Raw genomic sequence first — 24,962 nt, forward strand, 5'->3', positions numbered from 1 at the left:
ATCTTTCCCAGCTGAGGTTTACTCTGTCAGCCTGCCAGGAGCCCAGCTGGAAGATCATAATATATACAATAAAATAAAATAGATTGCCCTTGGCCTTATAATTCTTCATCCCCAAATGGAGTCCTACACACTGGGACTGAGATGTCAGCTCTGTTTCAGAGATGGGAGGCGTGGCAGGAACACAGCTGATCCTTCGTTGTTGGTACAAACCCAGAGTCAAATATTTTTCCCCAAAGAAGCGTAAGAAAAGGAAAATGAATAAACTGTATTGGAAAAAATGTTGTCTGTGTCAGCTATTACACCATGAAAGATACTCTGAAAATACAGTTTAAAAAAAACAAAACAAAACACAAAAAAAAACTGCTCTAGAGGAACAGAGCATTACATGGCATTGATGGCATTGTAGAACTCCTAATTTTAATTTGAGAAATCGTCTGTGAAAGCACAAGGTGAAGGGATCTGGATACAAGGTAATTTCTTGAAGTAAATCTATACATTCAAACTGGTCAGCGCCGTGATGATCTCAGAGTAACTAAGTTATATTTTTGCAGTTTTTGGTCTTCTGTACTGCAGGTCTTACGTTTTCTACAAAGCTCTGGGAAGGGTTTTATGGACAGATATGGGAATAGGTAGAAAGATAATCAAGCGGACCTTTCTGAACTAAAAATCTGTGTGTAGTTGCCCATGGTTGTAGAAAGCCAGTCTTGATAGCTCTTGTGACCCCTTCAAAAGTCCTTTCTGCTGAGAGTGGGGTACAGGATAAAACAGCTCAAGAAGCTCTCCTTTCTGATCTTTCTCATCTGGCAGGTACACATTATCCTCATGGCTGTGGTAGGAGTTTCTATACCTAAAATTTGTAAAGAAAATTCACTTAATATTTTTGAGGGGGAACTTGTAGCATCTCTTTTTGTAATCCAGAAAGTTAGTGTGGAAGATTGTTGGTTATGGCTCCTTTTTTAGTTTGGATAGAGCATCAGAGATGCAGAGAGGGGATCTGAATGATTTAAAACCATGCCTTCTTCAGCTGTTGGCCAAACTTTTCGGTGTTTTGGAATGTTTTCAGTGTTTCAGAGTAACTCCTAGTAACAAGGAGTTATTTAGCCATGAAGCTAATCATGATTAAGATTTGGGTTGCTAGAAACTAACAACTAGCTTGAGATGCTCAAAAAGAACTTTGCGTTGCCTTCCCATGTATGGTTCTGTCTATGAAGCACTTGGGGTATTTCTTCCTGACAGTGTTCTTAGGTGCTCGCAATGGTATTAAAAGTCATACCCTTGGCCATAACACCTGAATCTGGTTTCCCTGATTGCGCGTAAATCCTATTTCATATCAGTAACAGCAGTGTGGGAGTGCACTCCCTGCTTGCTCTTTCTGGGAGAGGAAATGATTTGCTCTTTGGCCTTACATCTGACATCACCGCTGGGGTGAGGTCCTGATTATGCAGCCTCACTGCCTGTCAGCTCTTATTTTTCTATACAATAATGTAACATCTTTCTAATTATATTGTAAAAATTGATGACACAGTACCCTTAGTAGTACATAATTATCCCTTTTTTTTTCTGTATTCTAAAAGTCACCATTTTCATGAGATCTAAAAACTGTAGGTTGCATGATAATTAGTAACTGAACAAATGGATTATTTCAAATGTGGCTGACAAATGTCCTGCAGAAATAGTTAATTGCTCAGGATGTATAAAGCATTTCTCATAGAATTATTAATGATTTTTTTCATGTTTATACATGAATTGAAAAATAAAATGGGTAAGGAAAATTCCCCCAAGTGCTTTAAATTAAAGCTGTAATTTCTCTGAAATTTAGTTCCGCAGGTATTTATTGCAATAGCCATTTAGAAAGTTAATTTACATAAATGTAATCTTTGCCAATGTTGATTATATAAAGATGCTGCTGGTAACTTCAAAGTACACCTGATTACTTGAGTATGACATTCTCCATCATTTTGTATTTATGGATCTGAGAATATGTGTGCTTGTAGAGCTTTACAGGGAGTAGACGTATGCAGTCCTTTGTCATCCAAAAGGAGATATACCATTATTTATATGGAGATAAGGTCCATATCAGTTGGTGTTTGATGTCAAAGTTGCTTTTCCTTTATTTGAAAATTCCTGCTGGTACAACAAAAGTTATTTGTTAAAAACAGTTATGTTATTTTTCAGTTAGCCAACGGTCGTCCTTCTGTTTGCATCCATAAGTCAAGAGACAGTGTTGTTTATGGATTTTGTAGAAAGTTAAATGTGATACCAGGCAACAGAGGGCAAGTTTTCCAGAGTTTTTTTAAAATGTGGCTAGAAGATCAAATCCTCATCCTGAGTATAATAACAGAAACCGTCAATCTGTCTTCCTCAGGGAGGAATTCCTGTTTCCATTTTGCTTCACTACAGTCAGTCAAGAAAGACGTACTATATAAGAGCACAATGTAGTATTTTCCTATTTTGTCCATGAACTTATTGAAGGGTTTCGTTTTCATAGGGGTGCTATGTCGATTTGTGCCTCTTTATCAAGCACAACATGGTGAACACAGCCACTGCTGCCAGGAAAAGCCAGCAGATTAGAGGGTGTGGTACATCAGACTGGAGTGTGTGATACATCTACTGTTATGAACCAGGAAAACTTTTTTTATTGTTTCATTGGGAAAAAACAATTCAGAATAACATTAGGATTTTGATCTTTTTTAATAAATCCTAGGAGAAAGCCACCACATTTATTTCTGGTTTTGTCCTGAGCCTGGACTCCAATGTGGTAGAGAAATCAAATACACTATTGCTCTGTCCATTTGTCACTTAATCTCAGCAATTTCATAGCTGTTGCATTTCAATTTCATACCCATGAGCTGGATTCAATAGACTAAACATAACCCTACATCATATCTTTCTCTTCGGGTATGCATGGGAACTTTTTTTTTAAACTGTTCTTGAAACCTGTATCTTTGAAAGAATAATTCGGTTATCTTAGCGTAATAAATATTCTTAACATTTACTCTCCCTTGGAAGCCATTTCCGTGAGGACAAATACTGGTGATAGCCTTTTTGTCTTAGGAAAATGTGACTTCATACCACAAGAGAGTCACCGTTCTGCCAGATTCATGTCTATATCTTTCCTTATGCAGATAAGGTGGATGCTGTTCAGAGAAACAGCGACTTTTGTTTGATTTGATTTCACAGATACTTCTGATATTTCTGAATACACTAGAGCTGATGTTGGACTATTGGACAACCTAACTTTGCTAACCCAATTTGCTTTCAAATTACATCGGGTGAGAAGAATTATATCTCATGAGAAAAATTAATATTATTTTCCTTACTCATTCTGCACATTTGACTTCAGAAATTTTAAGCTATAAGTGATGGAAAGTTAGTGAAGAAATGTAGCGAATTGTTGAATAATTTATTTTCATGCTATTTTTAAAAGAATGTTTGAGGTTTTTTGGTATCATGTATTCATCTTCTGTGGCAAATACTTTGAAGTAAAATTTCTCTTTGGACTTGAATGAACTGTCGTTGATATTCCTTAGCATTATCCATTGCCCTCTGTTGACTGAGAAAATTGCTGACTCTTAGACATAGAGTATTGTTTGAGTTTGGACTTTCATATTTAACACAATTCTCTAACTGTCACTAAGTGCAGAATTCAGCCAGTCTACTTGCAAGAGTAACTGCAGCTATTAAAATAGACACACTCACAAAATATTGGCTGGTGGAGATTTCAGTTTTTTTCACTCTTATGGAGATTAATGGTATGATTTCTGTGCCTGGAAGCAGAACAAGAAGGAAAGGTAGGAAGTGACTTCCTTAAAGCGTTAAGGCTACTTTTCTGGAGAAAATTAGAAAGCAATATCTTTGCAGATTTGGTTTAAAACCCACATGCAGTAGGTCTGCAAAATTTTATACGGAAGAGAAGATTAGGGATAAATCTAGTTCATTATAATGCAAGGAGCAGAAGGGATTATGCACCCCCAAGGAAAGGATCTTCTCAGTTTAATAAATGCAGCGTCAGTTATTTACTACAAAATGCCAAGTCATTCTAGAAGTGCACTGATTTTTGTGCTCCTGTCTCCTTTAGGAGCGCAGATTACTTTTATGTTTTGTAGTTTGTAAGCAATCAAATAATTATGAAATATTTATTTTGTAGATACTGATAAATTATGAGTACACAAAAAATGATTTTTTTTCCTAAATGTGGTGCAAAAATAAATATATATAAGTTATGAAGGAAGTATTGAGCCCTTCTCAGAAAGCCTTTCTGGGGAGAGCAGAGATTGTGGGTTATAAAATGTCTGGTATGCCAGAAGAAGTAAAGTATATATGGAAGGCAACAGAGATCAGGTTAGACAAAAGAGGAATGGCAGTCTGATGGAGGAGTCGAAAGCAACAGGACTTTTAGTGTTGGACCAGCTCTTATAAGCAAACTGGAGATTTTTGGACCATCCACACAGAAGGACGACAATGCCACAATACCACATATTTTAGGGCATATAAGCTTTGTTTGCCCTTTCTGTGTAAAGGTGGGTTATAAAGCTTCTCTTATAGAGGAGGCTTGAAGAACATGGCATTTTCATGGGTTTTTTTCAGCATTTTACTCTCCTGGGAACAAATTAACCCCATCTTCAGTGCTTACTGTTCAGAGCAACGTGGTTGGAGGCCTTGCAGCCTTATGGGGCTGCCCAGAGAGTTACTCTTTGCCGTGCTCCCAAACATCCATTGGCTTTCTTCTTAAGACCCCATTACACTCTTGTAAAAGTGTCCAAATCCAGTTTATGCACTTGAACATATTTTCATGCTTTGGAGTACCTGGTATCCAAAACGCTTAAGCCTGTCACTGGTGCAGCCTTACAGGAGGTCTGCGGCTTGGGGGAGGCATGTGTGAGGAAAGGGGTCTCATTCTCCTCCAGCCGGCCTCGTTATTCAGGAACTTGTTGGTGTTTACACCTCTGAGCATACTTGTAGATGGTTATGATATCTTCTCTGTACTTATTGTCTGGCAAAGTTAAAGATAATTAATCCTTTTAAACTTTCCTTATATATCAGCCTTTTCGGTTCTTTATTCATTTAATTTCTCTTCTACTTCATCTTCTATTTGTCAACATCTTTCAAAATCCATAGAGCTCATAACAGCATTATTTATAGCTGGAAATTGGATTAGGTTTTCACCACTAAAATAAAAAGATAGAAATGTCAATCTGGAATGAACTGTTTTATTAAAGGAAAATCTTATTATTAATAACTACTAATATAATTTATTAGTATGATTACTATATTTAAAGAAAAGCTGTTGCCTGCTTCTTAAATTACTATATTTCAACTTTTCAGTGTGCTAGTTAGAAATATGAAGTAGTCACCTTATTATACACCGTCTTCCAGGATTTGAAAGCAACTTATACATATAAATGGATTTAGCCTCATGAATACCTCTAAATGATGAAAAAAAAAAAATGCCATTTATTAAGTAAATGCATCTAGTGCAGATCCTGTCTGCTGGATTTAAAGTCTTGATTTACATTTCAAAACACATTGGAGGATTAATCATCTCAAACTAGTCTAGGTTGAGTATGTGGGCTCCTTCCACCCTCAGCAGAAAGAGGGAGAAACATCCTCCAGAGGCCTCTCACACTACTTTTAAATACCCATTTGTAGGAACAACCGCCCTTTAGAGGTACATCTCTCTTTCCAGGAGGGATAGACAATTGGGTGAAATGAGGTACTTAACTTTTAGACACTTTAGATCTACTGAAGATAGGTGAGATTGATCTCTTCTCCTGAGAGTCTAATCATTAGTTTGTGTTTGATACCCTGTAAAAGAACTCCTAGTGTGTGCCATTGAAATACTTTAGATAAACGGTGAATGGATGGCATGACTCTACAAATTAGATCCATCTAATGAGTAGTAAGAGTTGGTAAAATTAAACATAAGCTTTAACTAATTAACTGATAAAGAGAGACAAAATTATCTTTTTATCTCCCTTGCGTCTAAGATGCCTGAGTCTTTCTTTGTCACGCTGCTTGCTATTAATTGACTCAGAAATTGTTATCAGCCATAAAAATCTTTCTCTATTTTCTGTATTTAAAGAAAAAGATTATTATCAAGGAAAATAATGGAAGCCTGTATCCGTTAATCTTTCCATTTAAATATGAATTCAGATCTTTAAAAATGGCTATTTGTTTGATATATAGTAATTGGAAAGTCAAAGTTTCAGTCAGAGTGGGACTGTTAAACAGCAATGCTAGATATTATTTGCCTGTTGTCACTAAATTTGGTACCCTGTAGAGACCTTGTAATTGGAGAAGGCTAAGTTATTATACCAGGTGATTAATTTTGTGACAAGTCATGTTAGGAACAGTGCACACCTCAGGTCACCTCCCAGGTCACTGACTAGAATAGCGCTCTCTGCTCTCCTCAGTTTCATTATCTGTGCAGTCCTCCGAAGTAAGTGAAACAGCTTTAACAAACAATAACTCCACAATCATAATCTCATCTTCAGCCATTAACAAATAATAATCTTTTAGTTCCCCAGTCTATATACTCCGCAGTTAGTTTTCCTTCAACTGAGTTGAGTGATGTTGATTTTTTTTCCTTTCTTAGCCTTTGAACTAATGGTAGTTTTTCTTTTCCTTGGTTTTTGCCTTTGTTTTTTGCTTTTTCTCTTTTACCTGTCAAGAATGGGGCTATTTGCATTTATGGTCACATAGATACTCAAGTGTCTTCTGTGAGATTTTAAGGAAATTATAATGAAACCTACGAAAAAGATGGTGTAACAGCTGACTTATGAACCAGGGAGAGCACAGAACCAGCAATGAGAAAGACCTCAAACTTATTAAAAAATATGTCCAATACTGGGATGTGCATGCTGGAGCCTTACCAGGGACAAAAGGTACATAAATGAAGAGACTGTGATTGCCCTTGTGTCCTGGTTTGGCCCAAACCAGGCCAATTAGTCTTAGAGAAACCAAGGTCACTGCTAAATTCCTCACTGCTTATGAGTGAAGAGCTGAAGGGGGCTCGCACCTGCAGGGAAGAGCAGACAGGGCAGGTGACCCAAGATTGACCAACGAGGTATTCCATCCCATACACGTCATTCTCACTTTCCTATTTATCACTAACCCACTGCCTCCTGGAGGTGGGGCCCAGGAAGGAGGGGCCCTCCTGTCTCCCACTGATTGGTACCAGCTTTGCCAATTTTCCAGTTAAAAGCCTGCAGGTGTGATGGCAGGGGGAGCTACTGCATTTTCCCCTCTGCCTGTGCGGGGGGGAGCAACTCTGCCTGAGGAGGATTTCCAAGCTCTCGATTTTGGTTTTGTATATATTTGTATATATTTGATTATTTCTATTATTCTTATTATAGTCTTTTTCATTACTATAGTTTATTAAAACTGTTTTAACTTTCCAACCCATAAGTCTTTCTCCCTTTTCCCTTTCCCTTAGGGTGGGGGGGGGAGAGGGTTAACAGAGAGCATCTGCCACCTGGTTAATAGCCAACCCAGCTTTAAACTGTGACAGATTTATTGGTGCCTAACGTGGGGCACGAGAGAAGCTCCAACAGGTTGCTCTGATAAGTTGAATCCTGGCTCTGGTGGGAGGAGACCTGGAGAGCTCAGCTGAGAGAGTATCAGAATTCTTCCTTTGAGATTTACGAGGGGTTGGAAATTAAAACAGATAGTGAAAATGGTGATGTCATTTTTGAATGCTGTGTTATCTTGTCTTTTTATGGAGTTTCTTTCACAGTTGAGTATTGCAATGATGCCTTACCTGCCGTGGGCACTGTGTTATTGCTTGCTTCTTATGAATGTTTACATGCAGTTTAGCAGTGGGCGCTGGTCGAAATGTATTGTTTTGGTATGGGGTTTGACACTGATTTATGCTGTGATAAGAGATCGGAGTAGTAACTGCCCAGTTTATCTCTATGACACAATGATGGGCAGCTTTAATCGCGAATCAGGAGCAGCGACTTCATCTGCACGCTCCAGGCGTCCTTTAGCTGATTCTGTTAATGATTACACTTCCAGTTTTACTTTAGGAAATAGTACCTTCTCCTTTTCTGCCAAGCTGATTCTACTAGATTTTGTGAAATTAGGATGGTGCTGTCTAGGTGGCATGTTTTTATTTTTGTTTGTCCTGAATGTGTTTCTGATGTGGGATAAGATTAAATATCGGTGCAGGGACAGTTGTAGGTGTTATGCAGCCACCTCAGATCCTACAGCGTGTGCTGCCGCTACAGCTGCTAAACCCCCTGAAACCTCAGCAGCCTGTACCACAGCTGCTACACCCCCCAAGATGGCCACTGCAGCTACTCAGACTCTCAGCACTCCCACGACAGCCACTGCATCTACTCAGACCCCAGCATCTATCGAATCTGTACCAATTGCTCCTGTAACCAGGAAGAAATACCAAAAGAAATCAGCTCGTGAAGTGAAGGATGATGACTCAGAGCCTTCTAAGGCAGAGCCATCATATGACCCAGGTGAGGGCCCTTCTCAGGCAGAGTTAGGGCCTGACACAGATGGGGATGTCCTCGATCGTCCTTCTAAAGTAGATCCATCACAGAAGAAAGGTCCTTCTAAAGCAGAACTATCACAAGAGGAGGACTTGGACGTAGAGATAACCTACCACTCTTTATCCCTGAAGGACCTGAGAAATATAAGGAAAGACTTCAGCCATTATGACGGTGAACCTATTATTACCTGGTTGCTCCGATGCTGGGATAATGGGGCAGATAGCATGCGATTAGATGGCAGAGAAGCCAGACAGTTGGGATCCCTGTCCAGAGATGGTGGTATTGATATGGCGCTCGCAAGAAAGTCAAACACTATCAGTCTCTGGAGGCGACTCTTGTGAGCTGTAAAGAGCAGGTATCCCTATAAAGATGATGTTATGAGCCACCTAAGCAAATGGACCACTATAGAAAAAGGTATTAACTACCTTAGAGAACTAGCTGTGCAAGAGATCATTTATAGACACCCACGGGACATTGTAGATCCTGTAGATCCTGATGAAGTGGAATGCAACCGATCCATGTTCCGGAAGGTTGTGAAGAATGCTCCACCGACATATACCCATACATTGTCAATATTAGTCTGGGGAGAAGATGATATGGCACGTTCTACTGTGGGCGAAATGGCTAACTGTATGCGACAGTATGAAGATAGTATTTCTTCCCCACTGCAGGCACGCATCTCGGCTGTGGAAAAACTGACTAAGGAGAACAAGGACTCATTTAAACAACTGTCAGACAAACTGTCCAGGATCGAGAATAAACTTGACTCTCTACCTACACAGGCGCGCGTTGCAGCTGTTAGGAGAAAACACTCTCCTACAGGACCAGCTCAAAGGAAACGGAACACGTCACGAGGTATCCTGTGGTTTGCCCTGCATGGTTATGGGGAGGACATGAGCAGATGGCATGGACAACCTACCGGTACCCTACAGGCACGAGTACGTGAGTTGCAAGCTAAAAGAAATACCAGAGAGAATTTTTCTAGAAGGATGGCTGCTCCAGTTACCAGTGAGCAGGACCCCAGTCAGGGTAGATGGGCCTCAAATCCCTTTTTCCCAAGTGTGAATAGGAGAAATGAAGGACCAGTCCCTGTGAGCAGCATGAATCCATTTCTTAATTAGGGGGGCCCTGCCTCCAGCCAGGTGGAGGAGAGGGACAACCGAGTTTATTGGACTGTGTGGATTCGATGGCCTGGCACATCAAAACCACAAAGGTATCGAGCCTTGGTAGACACTGGTGCACAGTGCACCCTAATGCCTTCGGATCATAAAGGGGCAGAATCTATCAGTATTTCAGGAGTAACAGGAGGATCTCAAGTGTTATCTGTACTGGAGGCCGAAGTGAGCCTAACTAAAAATGAATGGAAAAAGCACCCCATTGTGACTGGCCCAGATGCTCCGTGCATCCTTGGCATAGACTACCTCAAGAGAGGGTATTTTAAGGATCCAAAAGGGTATAGATGGGCCTTTGGTATAGCAGCTGTAGAGACTGAGGACATTAAACAGCTGTTTACCTTGCCTGGCCTCTCAGAAGATCCTTCTGTTGTGGGGTTGCTGAAGGTTGAAGAACAACAGGTGCTACTACCACGGTGCACCGACGACAATATCGCACCAATCGAGACTCCCTGATCCCCATTCATAAACTGATTAGACAATTAGAAAATCAAGGAGTGATTGGCAAGACTTGCTCACCCTTTAATAGTCCTATATGGCCAGTGCAAAAGTCTGATGGAGAATGGAGATTAACTGTGGACTATCGTGGCCTAAATGAAGTTACGCCACCGCTGAGTGCTGCTGTGCCAGACATGCTAGAACTTCAATACGAACTGGAGTCAAAGGCAGCCAAGTGGTATGCCACCATAGACATTGCTAATGCATTTTTCTCTATTCCCTTGGCACCAAAGTGCAGGCCGCAGTTTGCTTTTACCTGGAGAGGTATCCAGTACACCTGGAATCGACTGCCCCAGGGGTGGAAACACAGTCCTACTATTTGCCATGGACTGATCCAGACTGCACTAGAAAAGGGTGGAGCTCCAGAACATTTGCAATACATTGATGACATCATTGTATGGGGTGATACAGCAGCAGAAGTTTTTGACAAAGGGGAGAAAATAATCCAAATTCTTCTGAAAGCTGGTTTTGCCATAAAAAGAGGCAAGGTCAAGGGACCTGCCCGGGAGATCCAGTTTTTAGGGATTAAATGGCAAGATGGGCGTCACCAGATCCCGATAGAAGTGATCAACAAAATAACAGCTATGTCCGCACCAACTAACAAAAAGGAAACACAAGCCTTCTTAGGCGTTGTGGGTTTCTGGAGAATGCATATTCCAGATTACAGCCAGATTGTACGCCCTCTTTATCAAGTGACCAGAAAGAAGAATGATTTTCAGTGGGGCCCTGAACAGCGACAGGCTTTTGAACAGATTAAACAAGAGATTGTGCATGCAGTAGCCCTTGGACCAGTCCGTACGGGACAAGATGTTAAAAATGTGCTCTACACCTCAGCTGGGGACAATGGTCCTACCTGGAGCCTCTGGCAGAAAGTACCAGGGAAGACTTGAGGTCGACCCCTAGGATTTTGGAGTCGAGGATACAAGGGCTCCGAGGCCAATTACACCCCAACTGAAAAAGAGATACTGGCAGCATATGAAGGAGTTAGAGCTGCTTCAGAGGTAATTGGTACTGAAGCACAACTTCTCCTGGCACCTCGATTACCAGTACTAGGGTGGATGTTCAAGGGTAAGGTTCCCACTACCCATCATGCAACTGATGCTACATGGAGTAAATGGATTGCATTAATTACACAGAGGGCTCGAATAGGAAACCCTAATCGCCCAGGAATCTTAGAAGTGATCATGGACTGGCCAGAAGGCAAAGACTTCGGAATGCCACCAGAAAAGGAGGTGACACGTGCTGAAGAAGCCCCACCATATAATGAACTACCAGAGGATGAGAAGCAGTATGTCCTGTTCACCAATGGATCCTACCGTCTTGTAGGAAAGCATCGGAAGTGGAAAGCTGCTGTATGGAGTCCCATACGACGAGTCACAGAAGCCACAGAAGGACAAGGTGAATCAAGTCAATTCGCAGAGGTAAAAGCCATCCAGCTGGCTTTAGACATTGCTGAACGAGAAAAGTGGCCAAGGCTGTATCTTTATACTGACTCATGGATGGTAGCAAATGCCTTGTGGGGGTGGTTAAAGCAGTGGAAGCGAAGCAACTGGCAGCGCAAAGGTAAACCTATTTGGGCTGCTGAATTGTGGCAAGATATTGCTGCTCGGCTAGAGAAACTAGTCGTGAAGGCACGTCATGTAGATGCTCACGTACCTAAAAGTCGGGCAACTGAGGAACATCATAACAACCAACAAGCAGATCAAGCTGCTAAAGTGTTCCAAATAGATTTGGACTGGGAACATAAAGGTGAACTATTTTTAGCTCGGTGGGCTCATGATACTTCAGGTCATCAAGGGAGAGATGCAACATACAGATGGGCTCGTGACCGAGGGGTGGACTTAACTATGGACTCTATTGCACAGGTTATCCATGATTGTGAAACATGCGCCGCAATTAAGCAAGCCAAACGGTTAAAACCTTTGTGGTATGGGGGGCGGTGGTTGAAATATAAATATGGAGAGGCCTGGCAAATTGACTATATCACACTCCCTCAAACCCGCCAGGGTAAACACTATGTGCTTACCATGGTGGAGGCGACCACCAGATGGTTGGAAACATACGCTGTGCCCCATGCCACGGCCCAGAACACTATTCTGGGCCTTGAAAAGCAAATCTTGTGGCGACACGGCACACCAGAGAGAATTGAGTCGGACAATGGGACTCATTTCAAAAACAGTCTCATAGACAACTGGGCCAAAGAGCATGGCATCGAACGGGTATATCACATCCCCTATCATGCACCAGCCTCTGGGAAAATTGAACGGTATAATGGGCTGTTAAAAACTACCCTGAAAGCAATGGGGGGTGGAACCTTTAAAAACTGGGATAAGCATCTGGCACAAGCTACCTGGTTAGTTAACACCAGGGGATCTATCAATCGAGCTGGCCCTGCTCAGTCAGACCTTCTACATACATTAGAAGGAGATAAAGTCCCGGTGGTGCATGAAAGGAATCTATTGGGAAAAACTGTCTGGGTTCTTCCTGCAATGGGCAAAGGTAAACCCATTCATGGGATTGCTTTTGCTCAGGGACCTGGATGTACTTGGTGGGTGATGTTGCAAGATGGTGAAGTCCGATGTGTCCCTGAAGGTGATCTGATTCTGGGTGAGACTACTTAATTCTGAACTGTATGTTATTGCTGCATAAGTGTCTTTCAGGTTAAGACAGTGGTGATGAGACCGGAGCTAGCTTCATCAAGTGGCGTCCAGTAACCTCCTCGAGTCTGACATCTTTAACCTGCAACCCGTGGGCACGAACCATGACAAAAGAGAGACTGCTAGCCAGAGAGACTGCTGAGAGACTGCTAGCCAGATGGAAACCCACAATCCTGAACCAAATGAACTTAATGAACTTTTTGTATAGAGATGAATCATTAACTAGTGATATGTGTATATATATTTGAAAAGTAGTGGTGATCTGAGTATGACGTGAATGGTATGGAATAAGGGGTGGAATGTCCTGGTTTGGCCCAAACCAGGCCAATTAGTCTTAGAGAAACCAAGGTCACTGCTAAATTCCTCACTGCTTATGAGTGAAGAGCCGCAGGGGGCTTGCATCTGCAGGGAGGAGCAGACAGGGCAGGTGACCCAAGATTGACCAACGAGGTATTCCATCCCATATATGTCATTCTCACTTTCCTATTTATCACTAACCCACTGCCTCCTGGAGGTGGGGCCCAGGAGGGAGGGGCCCTCCTGTCTCCCACTGATTGGTACCAGCTTTGCCAATTTTCCAGTTAAAAGCCTGCAGGTGTGATGGCAGGGGGAGCTACTGCATTTTCCCCTCTGCCTGTGCTGGGGGGGAGCAACTCTGCCTGAGGAGGATTTCCAAGCTCTCGATTTTGGTTTTGTATATATTTGATTATTTCTATTATTACTATTATACTCTTTTTCATTACTATAGTTTATTAAAACTGTTTTAACTTTCCAACCCGTAAGTCTCTCTCCCTTTTCCCTTTCCCTTAGGGTGGGGGGGGAGAGGGTTAACAGAGAGCGTCTGCCACTGGGTTACTAGCTGGCCCAGCTTTAAACCGTGACACCTTGGGGTCTCTTGAATAACCTTTTCAGCACACTTCAGCCCATAATTGTCTCGAGATGTACCCTGGTCCTTGGGGAACATGCACACAGGTGCCTTAACAGCACTGCAGAACAAATGAAATTTCATTGCTGATACAGAAGTTACTTGCTTTGTAGGAGGAATAGCCATGAAACTAAAATGGGGGCTTACAGGGCTCATTACAGGGTGTTTTTTTTTTTAGAAACTCTTTTAAGGTTTTGTACTGGGGCTTTCATGCAAAGGAGTATTTTGGGGAGGGTCAAGGGAGGAGAAAGGAATGGAAGGGCTGTCCTGTGGGAATAGTGCCCCCTTTAACCATACAAAGAAAAGAGAGGACATCCTTATATTATGTGTTATGGTTGCTCAATTACCATTCATTACACAAAAATAAACAGTCCTCTGCAAAACACAAAAATTCCTTATGAAATAAACAGGCACACTCTTAAATCTACTCCAGGCTGTAAAAGAAAATCAAGTTTCTCGAGCAATTTTGCCATTTTTTCTTTCTTATTAGCATTTTATTTATCTCCCTATCTTTGCAAGAAGATAGAGCATTCTTTTTAAATGGAAGAATGGACTGCGAGAGTTAATAGCCAGTCAATCGGTGTAGCACGTATCATTTTGGGTTCTTTGATAATGGCTGGTTTTATAAGACACCAGGCGTGATGGTAATACATGGGAAAGGTTTTTGTTGTAAGGGCAAAAGGGTTCTGGGACAGGAATTAGCAGGGCTCATTTGGAGAGCTTTAAACTAGATTCGAAGGGGGATGGGGTAGTAGCTGGGCTTGCACCACTGGGGCAACGCTCTAGTGTTGAGGTAGACCAGGAGGCCTCCCATCCCCCTGGGGTGAAATCGGTGTGCCCAGCTCACTCCCTGAAATGCCTGTACACCAATGCACGCAGCATGGGGAATAAACAGGAGGAGTTAGAAATCCGTGTTCGGTCAGGGGGCTATGATCTAGTGGCAATTACAGAGACTTGGTGGGATGCCTCGCATGACTGGAATGTGGTCATGGATGGCTATGTCCTGTTCAGGAAAGACAGGCCACTAAGGAGAGGTGGTGGAGTTGCTCTTTATGTGAGTGAGCATCTAGAATGTGTTGAGTTCTGTCCAGGGGCGGATCAGGAGCGAGTTGAGAGTTTGTGGGTGCGAATTAAGGGGCAGGCTGGCAGGGGTGATACTGTTGTGGGTGTCTACTACAGGCCACCGGATCAGGATGAGGAGGGTGATGAGGCCTTCTACAGGCAGCTGAGAGCAGTCTCTCAATTACAGGGCCTGGTTGTCGTGGGGGATTTCAACTAGCCTGATATTTGCTGGGAGGCCTACTCAGCCAGCCATCCTCAGTCCAGGAGGTTCCTCCAGTGCATTGATGATAACTTTCTGATGCAAATGGTGGATGAGCCAACGAGGAGAGGAGCGCTACTGGATCTTATCCTCACTAACAAGGAGGGTCTGGTTGAAGAGGTGAAGGTTGAGGGCAGCCTTGGTTGTAGTGACCATGAGATGGTAGAGTTCAGGATCTCATGTGGCAGGAACAGAATAGCTAGCAGAATCGCAACCCTGGACTTCAGGAGGGCCAACTTTGGCCTTTTCAAGCAATTGCTAGGGGAAATCCCATGGGACAGGGTACTAGAAGGTAAGGGGGCCCAAGATAGTTGGTTAGCATTCAAGGACTACTTCTTCCAAGCTCAAGATCAGAGCATCCCAACAGGTAGGAAGTCAAGAAAGGGTACCAGGAAACCTGCATGGTTGAACAGGGAACTGCTGGGCAAACTCAAGTGGAAGAAGAGGGTGTACAGATCATGGAAGGAGGGGCTGGCCACTTGGGAGGAATAGAAGTCTGTTGTCAGAGGATGTAGGGAGGCAACTAGGAAAGCTAAGGCCTCCTTGGAATTAAACCTTGCAAGAGAGGTCAAGGACAACAGAAAGGGCTTCTTCAAATACATTGCAGGTAAAGCCAACACTAGAGGCAATGTAGGCCCACTGATGAATGAGGTGGGGGCCCTGGAGACAGAGGATAAAAAGAAGGTGGAGTTACTGAATGCCTTCTTTGCCTCTGTCTATACTGTTGGAGGCTGTCCTGAGGAGCCCCGGACCCCTGAGGCCCCAGAAGTCAGGATAGAGGAGGAATCTGTCTTGGTAGATGAGGGCTGGGTCAGGGACCAATTAAGCAATCTGGACGTCCATAAATCCATGGGCCCTGATGGGATGCACCTGCGGGTGCTGAGGGAGCTGGTGGAAGTCATTGCTAGGCCACTCTCCATCATCTTTGCTAAGTCGTGGGCAACGGGAGAGGTGCCTGAGGACTGGAGGAAAGCGAATGTCACTCCAGTCTTCAAAAAGGGCAAGAAGGAGGACCCGGGGAACTATAGACCGGTCAGCCTCACCTCCATCCCCGGAAAGGTGATTGAACAACGTGTCTTTGGTGCTGTCTCTAGGCACATCAAGGATAGGGGGATCATTAGGGGCAGTCAACATGGCTTCACCAAGGGGAAGTCATGCTTAACCAACTTGATAGCCTTTTTTGAGGACATAACCCGGTGGATAGATGATGGTAAAGCTGTGGATGTGGTCTATCTCGATTTCAGTAAAGCGTTTGACACAGTCTCCCACAGCATCCTCGCAGCTAAACTGGGGAAGTGTGGTCTGGATGATCGGGTAGTGAGGTGGATTGTGAACTGGCTGAAGGAAAGAAGCCAGAGAGTGGTGGTCAATGGGACAGAGTCCAGTTGGAGGTCTGTGTCTAGCGGAGTCCCGCAAGGGTCGGTACTGGGACCAGTTCTATTCAATATATTCATTAATGACTTGGATGAGGGATTAGAGTGCACTGTCAGCAAGTTCGCTGATGACACAAAACTGGGAGGAGTGGCTGATACACCGGAAGGCTGCGCAGCCATTCAGAGAGACCTGGACAGGCTGGAGAGTTGGGCGGGAAGAAATTTAATGAAATATAACAAGGGCAAGTGTAGAGTCCTGCATCTGGGCAAGAACAACCCCATGTATGAGTACAAGTTGGGGGCAGACCTGTTGGAGAGCAGCATAGGGGAAAGGGACCTGGGGGTCCTAGTGGACAGCAGGATGACCATGAGCCAGCAGTGTGCCCTTGTGGCCAAGAAGGCTAATGGCATCCTGGGGTGTATTATAAGGGGTGTGGTCAGCAGGTCGAGAGAGGTTCTCCTCCCCCTCTACTCTGCCCTGGTGAGGCCGCATCTGGAATATTGTGTCCAGTTCCGGACCCCTCAGTTCAAGAAGGACAGGGAACTGCTAGAGAGAGTCCAGCGCAGAGCCACGAAGATGATTAAGGGAGTGGAACATCTCCCTTATGAGGAGAGGCTGAGGGAGCTGGGTCTCTTTAGCTTAGAGAAGAGGAGACTGAGGGGTGACCTCATTAATGTTTATAAATATGTAAAGGGCAAGTGTCATGAGGATGGAGCCAGGCTCTTCTCAGTGACATCCCTTGACAGGACAAGGGGCAATGGGTGCAAGCTGGAACGCAGGAGGTTCCACATAAATATGAGGAAAAACTTCTTTACGGTGAGGGTGGCTGAACACTGGAACAGGCTGCCCAGAGAGGTTGTGGAGTCTCCTTCTCTGGAGACATTCAAAACCCGCCTGGACGCGTTCCTGTGTGATATGGTCTAGGTAATCCTGCTCCGGCAGGGGGATTGGACTAGATGATCTTTCGAGGTCCCTTCCAATCCCTAACATTCTGTGATTCTGTGGTTCTGTGATTTTACTGTTGGACATCTCGGAAAAAGTCACTACAATATTTACCACCTTTTTGTTTTGTCAGCAATGAAGGGACTCCTTCATATGTGCTGTGACGTCCTCTTCACCAGCTGGCAACACGGTGAATAAAGACAACGACATTCATGAAGTCATGCAATGATTTATTTTAGCATTTATTTTTTAATATTACACGACTATAAGTCCTGATCAATAGGAATGGGCATATTCTAAAAATTAAGTTCTATGGGAGATAAAAGAATACATATGGGAAATGGAGTCTGATATTTGTACTATAGAAAAACTGTTCAAAGCATTGATGCCTGGGACTGTACCTTTTGTGTGGTGACTATCACCAGTGCTTCCATATTACAACTAAGGACAGGAACACAGAAGACAAGCTAAAAATATCGGAATGAGACAACAAAAGGAAGCACCTTAACTATGTTGAAGACCTGTCTGTCATATGGATCTTTCTCCACCTTTTCTGCTCTTTGGTGTCACAACTGGCATGTTGGGAACTAGAAGGTGACCTGCTTGTGGCTTTTATAAAGTATATTGTTCTTCCTCTTAAGAATTAGCTGGATTTTTTGAAAGGATAGAGAGCAGGCACAGTATTTGAAATTAAGAGAAGGAAAGCTGCCTGCCCACTGTGAGTAAATGTAGCTGTTCTCACTCCACCTCCACTGAGACTTGTTTTCTGAAGTGCAGGCTGTTGTGCCAGGACAGATGTGGAATCTGGGAAATTTTCCAGAGAAATCATTAAAAAATTAGGTTCTCAACGTTAGCTGCTGTGTTTCCCTATTTTTGTTTCTCAGACTGTCACTAGCAACACTGAAGACTACCCTGGACAATGGACTGCAAGCATAAACCGCTCACAGAGGAGCACTGAGGCAAACACTGTGTTTTCCAGCACACTTAACTCATTCCTTAGCAATCTGTAGCCATTTTCAGAGAATAAAAGAGCTCTTTCACTGCTGTTGGACCATTTGACTACGAGCAAACTAGCCACATTCTGGAAAACTGAAAGTTTAGGCTTTTCCTGTGACATCTGAAAAATGATGCAGTGGGAGTAATTAGGTGATTGCTGCTGGTACTGATGATATCTCCCTGCCTGGCTGGTACTGCTCATCTATTTTACATTATATTTGGCTTCAGGAAAAAAAATCATGCCTAAACTGAGGAGGAAGATATTAATGATGACATTGCCTCCAGTATTTTGTTTGTGACAACGTCTTACTGATGATCCTCTTCGTATAGATGGTGTCTGTCAGGTGCCACTTTTAGATATTTCTGAAGAACTGGAGGGACAAACAGACAGAGGGTGGGACAGATGCCACTGTTCATTGTATTTCTTTGGAAAGATCTTTGAAGAAAGTCCAAATAATCCTGCTTTAAATAAGTGGTTGAGGACTTCCTTCAAGGTTAGAGACTGTTGTATCATAAACTTACCTCACCTCTTTGGAACACTAAGATTTTTTAAAAAAATACTTGAGAAGCGCATTACATACCAGAGATTTCACTAAGAGGGATTATTTTAGCTCTTAGAATAGGGAGTTACAAAAAGACTGCCCTGAATTAGACTGACACTGAGATTTGGCAGAAGTGTAAGGTTGGTTTGGAGCTACTTTTCCTCCTTAGACCGTCAGCGTGCACATAAAAACCGAACCTAAGCAATTCATAACAAGCAGGGCTTCATTGACCTTGGACTAACTAATCAACATTCTGAATGAAGCATGATTGCAGCTTTGGTATTTGATGCAGTTTACAAAATCAAATACTGAAATACGAAGAATATTTGTGGTATTTGCAATTTTATAATTTCAACTAATTTTACCTGTAAAAATTAGTGAACATACTTCTCTAAATCCACCCTAATATCCTGAAAGCAACAAAACAGGAAAACAGACTTCTCTAAACATGACAGAGATTAAATATTAATAAGATAACATTAGCATCACTCTGTATCTTTCCAGTCAGACACCTGGAATTATTCACAGCAATAGACAATGCTGTAAAATATGATGACGGTAGTTATTTGACTGTAAGTCTAATGTGCAACAGTAAACCTCAGTCACAGGAGATTTTTTAACTTTTAATAATTACTGTATGGCTCCAAATGGAAATGGCATTAATGCCTAGAATGTTGCTGTTGCAGAAGCTCTAATTACCCAAGTGATGCTGTCAATATTTGGAACTGTTGGTGTTTTTTATTCTCTTACTATTAGCTTTTCCAAGCTAAAATCCAATGTCTAATTTCTGTTCTTCCCTGACTACCACATTCCCGAGGCCAAATTCTTTAGCAAGCTAAATGTTCTTCTCTGCATTCGCTTCAGTGCAGGTGCATCAATGCATTTTATTGCCCATTTTCTCTGGGAGAGAATCTAAGCTAGGGGGGGAAAGAAAGGAAATATTCCAGAGAGACAAATTTTTTTTCCCCCCTGTAGCACAGCATTGGGTTTGAGTTATGGTTTCTCTTCCTTTGTTGTTTATGTAATATGGAAGGGCTCGTAACTATTCATAACTTTTAAAAAGAGCCAAGTGTTGCAGATGAGTATGCATATATTATAAAAGGGGTTACCATTCCAGACTGCCACAGCCTCATGTCATGTTCTGGAGCAGTAATTCCCATGACTGTATATTTTGTTTACATATTGTACCATGGTAGAAAATAAATTCTCTGATTTGTTTACAGAACAACATTTTTAAAATATTGTGAGTTGCAGTAGATCATAGTTGCTCTCCTTTATTCATGTTTACTTCTTCAGGCATTAAAAATGCACAGAAAAAACATTCTAGTCTTTGGCAAAATTTAAAGGACCAAAGATAACTGTTATAGTAATAGCAATATAGCATGGTGGCAGAGTTGGGGATGAGTAGGGTCTGAAAGACAAGGGCAATTTTCAACATAGGATGTGGAAATTTAAGCAGAGACAGAAGCAAGGTAATGCAGCTGGAGTGAAACTTTAGCTTCAGTTGAATCAACAGGGAAACATATGTTGGTTACAGTAGACCAGCATTTCACCAGATGTGATTCATGTAATTTTGCAGCTGTTTTATGTGCAGATCAAAGTACACAAAATGGACTGTATTATGAAAATAGGGCAATAAAGAATAAATGATTCATATCTGCTGAAGTAACAGCTAGAACAAGACATAAATCTAAAAAAATATAATGACACACAAGACCCAGATGGTTTCTTTAGGATAATACATGTGGCTTTAAGTAGAAGTAATGGTGAGGAATTGAAAGAAATTGTACTGAACATGAGCATCACAAAATGCTTCTAAGAGTTAAACCTGGAACTGTCTTCTGTTGACTTCCCTGCTGCATATTAAGGAGGGGAGGGTGTTTGCTGTTATGTAGAGCTCAACAAGAACAATCCTGAGCACTTTCATTTTCTTATATGCTTTCTCTCTTTTCTCACTCAGCAGTTCCTCCTGGTCATGACAGACCAGAAATTTGATGCAGTATTTTTCAGACTTTTTAAAGACTTTGCCTTATACCTCCCCTGCCTGCAACTTCTTTTTTTTTTTTCCTACTATGAATTTTTTTAGTTTTCTTATCTTAAATTTAAGTCATATACTCTTTAGGATAGCAGCCATTGTTTACAGGTTTTGGAGTGAGTTTCCTGGTTTCCCATTCTCTCCTCCTTAGATCACCAGTTTATATCTGGTTGTTTGTTTACAGCCTTTCCTCTTTTTTTACTGTGTTTCCTCCTAAACCTTAGGTTGGACTTCTGTTGCTTTTCCCACATGTCTTTAAGTATCAAAAAGAGAAATAAGAACTACCAATCCCCCTTGGCTGCGAATACATACAAAAGAGCTGAGACTTGATTTCTTGAGAAGCTCCCTTGTCTCTTTTCAAGACACCTTCTTTCACTCTTTTGGGGAGCCTTCCTCAGCCCAGTCTTCAAACATCCTTCTCTGCCCAGAAAACTCGATGACGACACACTCTTCTGCTGCTTGTTCTTATTGCAACAACCCAGGCCGGCCAGCGAGGCGGATTTCCTCTCATGTAGCAGTTTCTAGGATTTTAAACCTGTTGCCTCATGCAAGCTGTCTGTTTTGTTTCAACTTAGATTCCTCTTACAGGATCTTCTTTTAAGTCCAGCACCCCTGCATGTCCTGCCTGAATGCAGTGGGCAGGAAAAGATCAGTTACAGTGGGACAAGCTTTTTTTTTCCTTTTTTCTTTTAAAAGGTACCTAATATATTTTGATACTTTGAAACAGTTCACAATTTCTGGTGGCCATTCTCCCAAAAATGTAGTAATTTCATTGCTTGACAACATTCAATCATAACATTGTTGAAACCCTAGTAAATATGCGATATAAATAGTTGTATGAGCAGTAGAAATAATGATGCCTCATTTTACATTTGTGCTTTCACATCAATCTCCCTTATGGTTTCTCTGACATCAGAAAAAGGCAAACTTTCCCTAGGGTCCTTCTCCTCTTCCTGGTTTCTTATTTTAATGAAATCTTTAGGAAAGTTAATATACTTGAGACCTTTCCTCATTTGCAGATACGTTAAAATGCCCCAAAGGGCCTGAGAGACAGACACATGTACACACCAAGATGCTATGAACTTGCTTTCATTAGAAAACCAAACTAAAACCAGATAGGATCAGACTAAAAAGCATACCTGATTTACTACACACCTGTGAGTATTGGCCATTCAAGTCCAATAGGTCCAACAGTTCTCACTAGGAATGTACTGCAAATGCACAGTTGATCTGAGACATGCAGCAGGTCGGCCAATCTGCACCATGTATGTTTGCTGTCAAGGTTGCTCTGTACATGAGCTGCGGTCATTTGTTTAGGATTTACAGAAAGTTGGTACAGCACTATGAGAATTTAGTAAATTGCCACCCAAAGCAGTACTTCATCCATGCATATTGGTGAAGCTGTTAGGTACAGATTAAACAGGCTTTCTAATTTCCTTAAAAGTGTCTGTAGGGATCATATGCAAAAAAATTCTTTAGTGGACTTCGAGTCACACCTGCGGTGAATGACCACTTGTAATTTTGTTAGGGCCCTTTATATGACATTTGCAGGGTAATTTACTCCTTGATAGATCTTTTTACAGGAAGTAAAGGCTTGGGCTAAACAGCAATACTACTACAAGAGCTAGGGGTGAAATTTTAGTTTTAATTAAATTATTGAAATGGTATAGTCACCACCATGGTCATTATTATGCTTTATATTACGAAGCTTCCTTATACCATTATGGTTTATTCTCCATACTGTAGCACAATAAGAAAGACTGTTAAAATGCCTTTATAACATTATAATTGTTTCTATGGTGGTGGAAGTCATGCCAATTTAATTATAGCAATTTAGCTGAAATAGTACCACTCTGTGACCAGGCTTTGGCTGTGGCAATCTGTATGATTTACTTATGCTGTGTTAATAGGGATTTTTTTGTTTTGTCTGGATTTGGGTTATTTTTTTGCTTTTCATTCATGAGTTAGCACAACCTACATGAGTAAAGTTCTTAGAGATTAAAGCTTGTTCAAAGAATCGTCTGTGCCAGCATTTCAAGTGCATTTGCAGAAGCAAACCTCCTTTGTTTAGAGCTGTTTTCTCTTTTTTCGTTTAGTAAGAGGACTCTAAAGAAGTACAGACATGATCCATGTGTAAAGTTTGTTAGGTTTTTATGATTTTTATTTCAGGGAAAACAAATTGTTTGCTTTCTTAGAAATTAGGTGTTCTGTAGAAGGCTGACTTTTTTTCTTTTCTCATTCTTTCTTGGCCTTTCTGAGATACATACATTGAAATTAAGGAAGTTGTGGGAGGTATTGTACTTGCATTGAGTCTGAAGCATATAGTGGAGGTGGTCTCCCCACTTCTAAGAAAGTGCACCTTCCACAGAAGTAGTCAGTTAAGCTAATCATAGCTATTGAAACATCCCCTTGCTGACAAGTCCATCTGTATAACCTTGTTAAGGTAATCACGATAACTTTTTTATTCTATCACAGCATTACTGACTTTGCCTGACAAATAAGGCTAACACAATCTTTGAAGAACAAAGATATTTCCCCCAAAACATAGGAAAGAGAATTTTAAAGCAGAAATGTACTCATACAGGAAGAAAAAGAATATTATACCTCCACGAATGATAATGCTAGCATTAGGAGTTGCCTTCATTTGTACCGATATTTCATTCCTCTCATTATACAGTATCACCTGAACGTGCTCTATTCTGGAAGTACATTCCAAGAAAGCTCATTTTGAGATGTAAGGGGGTGTCATTCCCTGACAGAGCCTTGCAGTTCAGTTGTTTCCTTTCTGCCAGCCAGTACTTAAAATTACTTAACATGTGTAAACATGTTAACACCATAATCTGTTTATGACATTGAGACATTGTTTCCTACTTTCGTCAGTCTCTCATCACATGTTTTTTAAAGTTGAATTAAGAATAGTCATCTACATTTTAAAAGTAGTTAATCTGAATGACTATGAAATCTCACTTTTGACTTAGGAATTTAATGGTGGTCTTAGAAGATATTACTGACTCACAGTGACTTCAGCAGTTGCTCATTCTGATATCCAAACAGGAGAGGTAGCTGTGCCATATACACTTACATAAACTGTGTTTATTGGAGCCTCAATGAGTGGAATTATTTCATAGGGTATTGGGTTTGTGTGGCAAGGTTTTGGGGGGTAGGGGGGCTTCTGTGAGAAGCTGCTAGAAGCTTCCCCTATGTCCAACAGAGCCAATGCCAGCCGGCTCCAAGATGGACCCACTGCTGGCCAAGGCTGAGCCCATCAGCAATGGTGGTAGCGCCTCTGTGATGACATATTTAAGAAGGGGGAAAAAAGCTGCTGCGGAAATAGCAATTGCAGCCAGAGAGAGGAGTGAGAATTATGTGAGAGAAACAGCTCTGCAGACACCAAGGTCAGTGAAGAGGAGGGGGAGGAGGTGCTTCAGGTGCCAGAGCAGAGGTTCCCCTGCAGCCTGTGGTGAAGACCATGGTGAGGCAGGCTGTCCACCTGCAGCCCATGGAGGTCCACGGTGGAGGAGATATCCACCTGCAGCCCATGGAGGACCCCACGCTGGAGCAGGCGGATGCAATGAAGGAGGCTGTGATCCTGTGGGAAGCCCATGCTGGAGCAGTCAGTTCCTGAAGGACTGCACCCCGTGGAAATGACCTTCGCTGGAGCAGTTTGTGAAGAACTGCAGCCCATGGGAAGGACTCACGTTGAAGAAGTTCATGGAGGACTATCTCCCATGGGAGGGATCCCACACTGGATTAGGGGAAGAGTGTGAGGAGTCCTCCCCTGAGGAGGAAGGAACAGCAGAGACGATGTGTGATGAACTGACCGCAACCTCCGTTCCCCGTCCCTCTGCACTGCTCGAGGGGAGGAGGTGGAGAATTCGGGAGTGAAGTTGAGCCCAGGAAGAAGGGAGGGGTGCGGGGAAGGTGTTTTAAGATTTGGGTTTATTTCTCATTATCCTACTCTGATTTGATTGGTAATAAAATTAAACTAATTTCCCC

The 24,962-nt window shown here is 42.2% G+C and overlaps 1 protein-coding gene across 1 annotated transcript in view; it reads left to right on the top strand.

Annotated features, from left to right (window-relative positions):
- NKAIN3 (sodium/potassium transporting ATPase interacting 3) overlaps nucleotides 1-24,962 on the top strand; it is a 412,976-nt gene that overhangs the window by 277,766 nt on the left and 110,248 nt on the right. The gene's annotated exons all lie outside the window — the stretch shown is intronic.

Source organism: Nyctibius grandis, chromosome 3, assembly GCF_013368605.1.
Source record: "Nyctibius grandis isolate bNycGra1 chromosome 3, bNycGra1.pri, whole genome shotgun sequence".
NCBI lineage: Eukaryota > Metazoa > Chordata > Aves > Nyctibiiformes > Nyctibiidae > Nyctibius > Nyctibius grandis.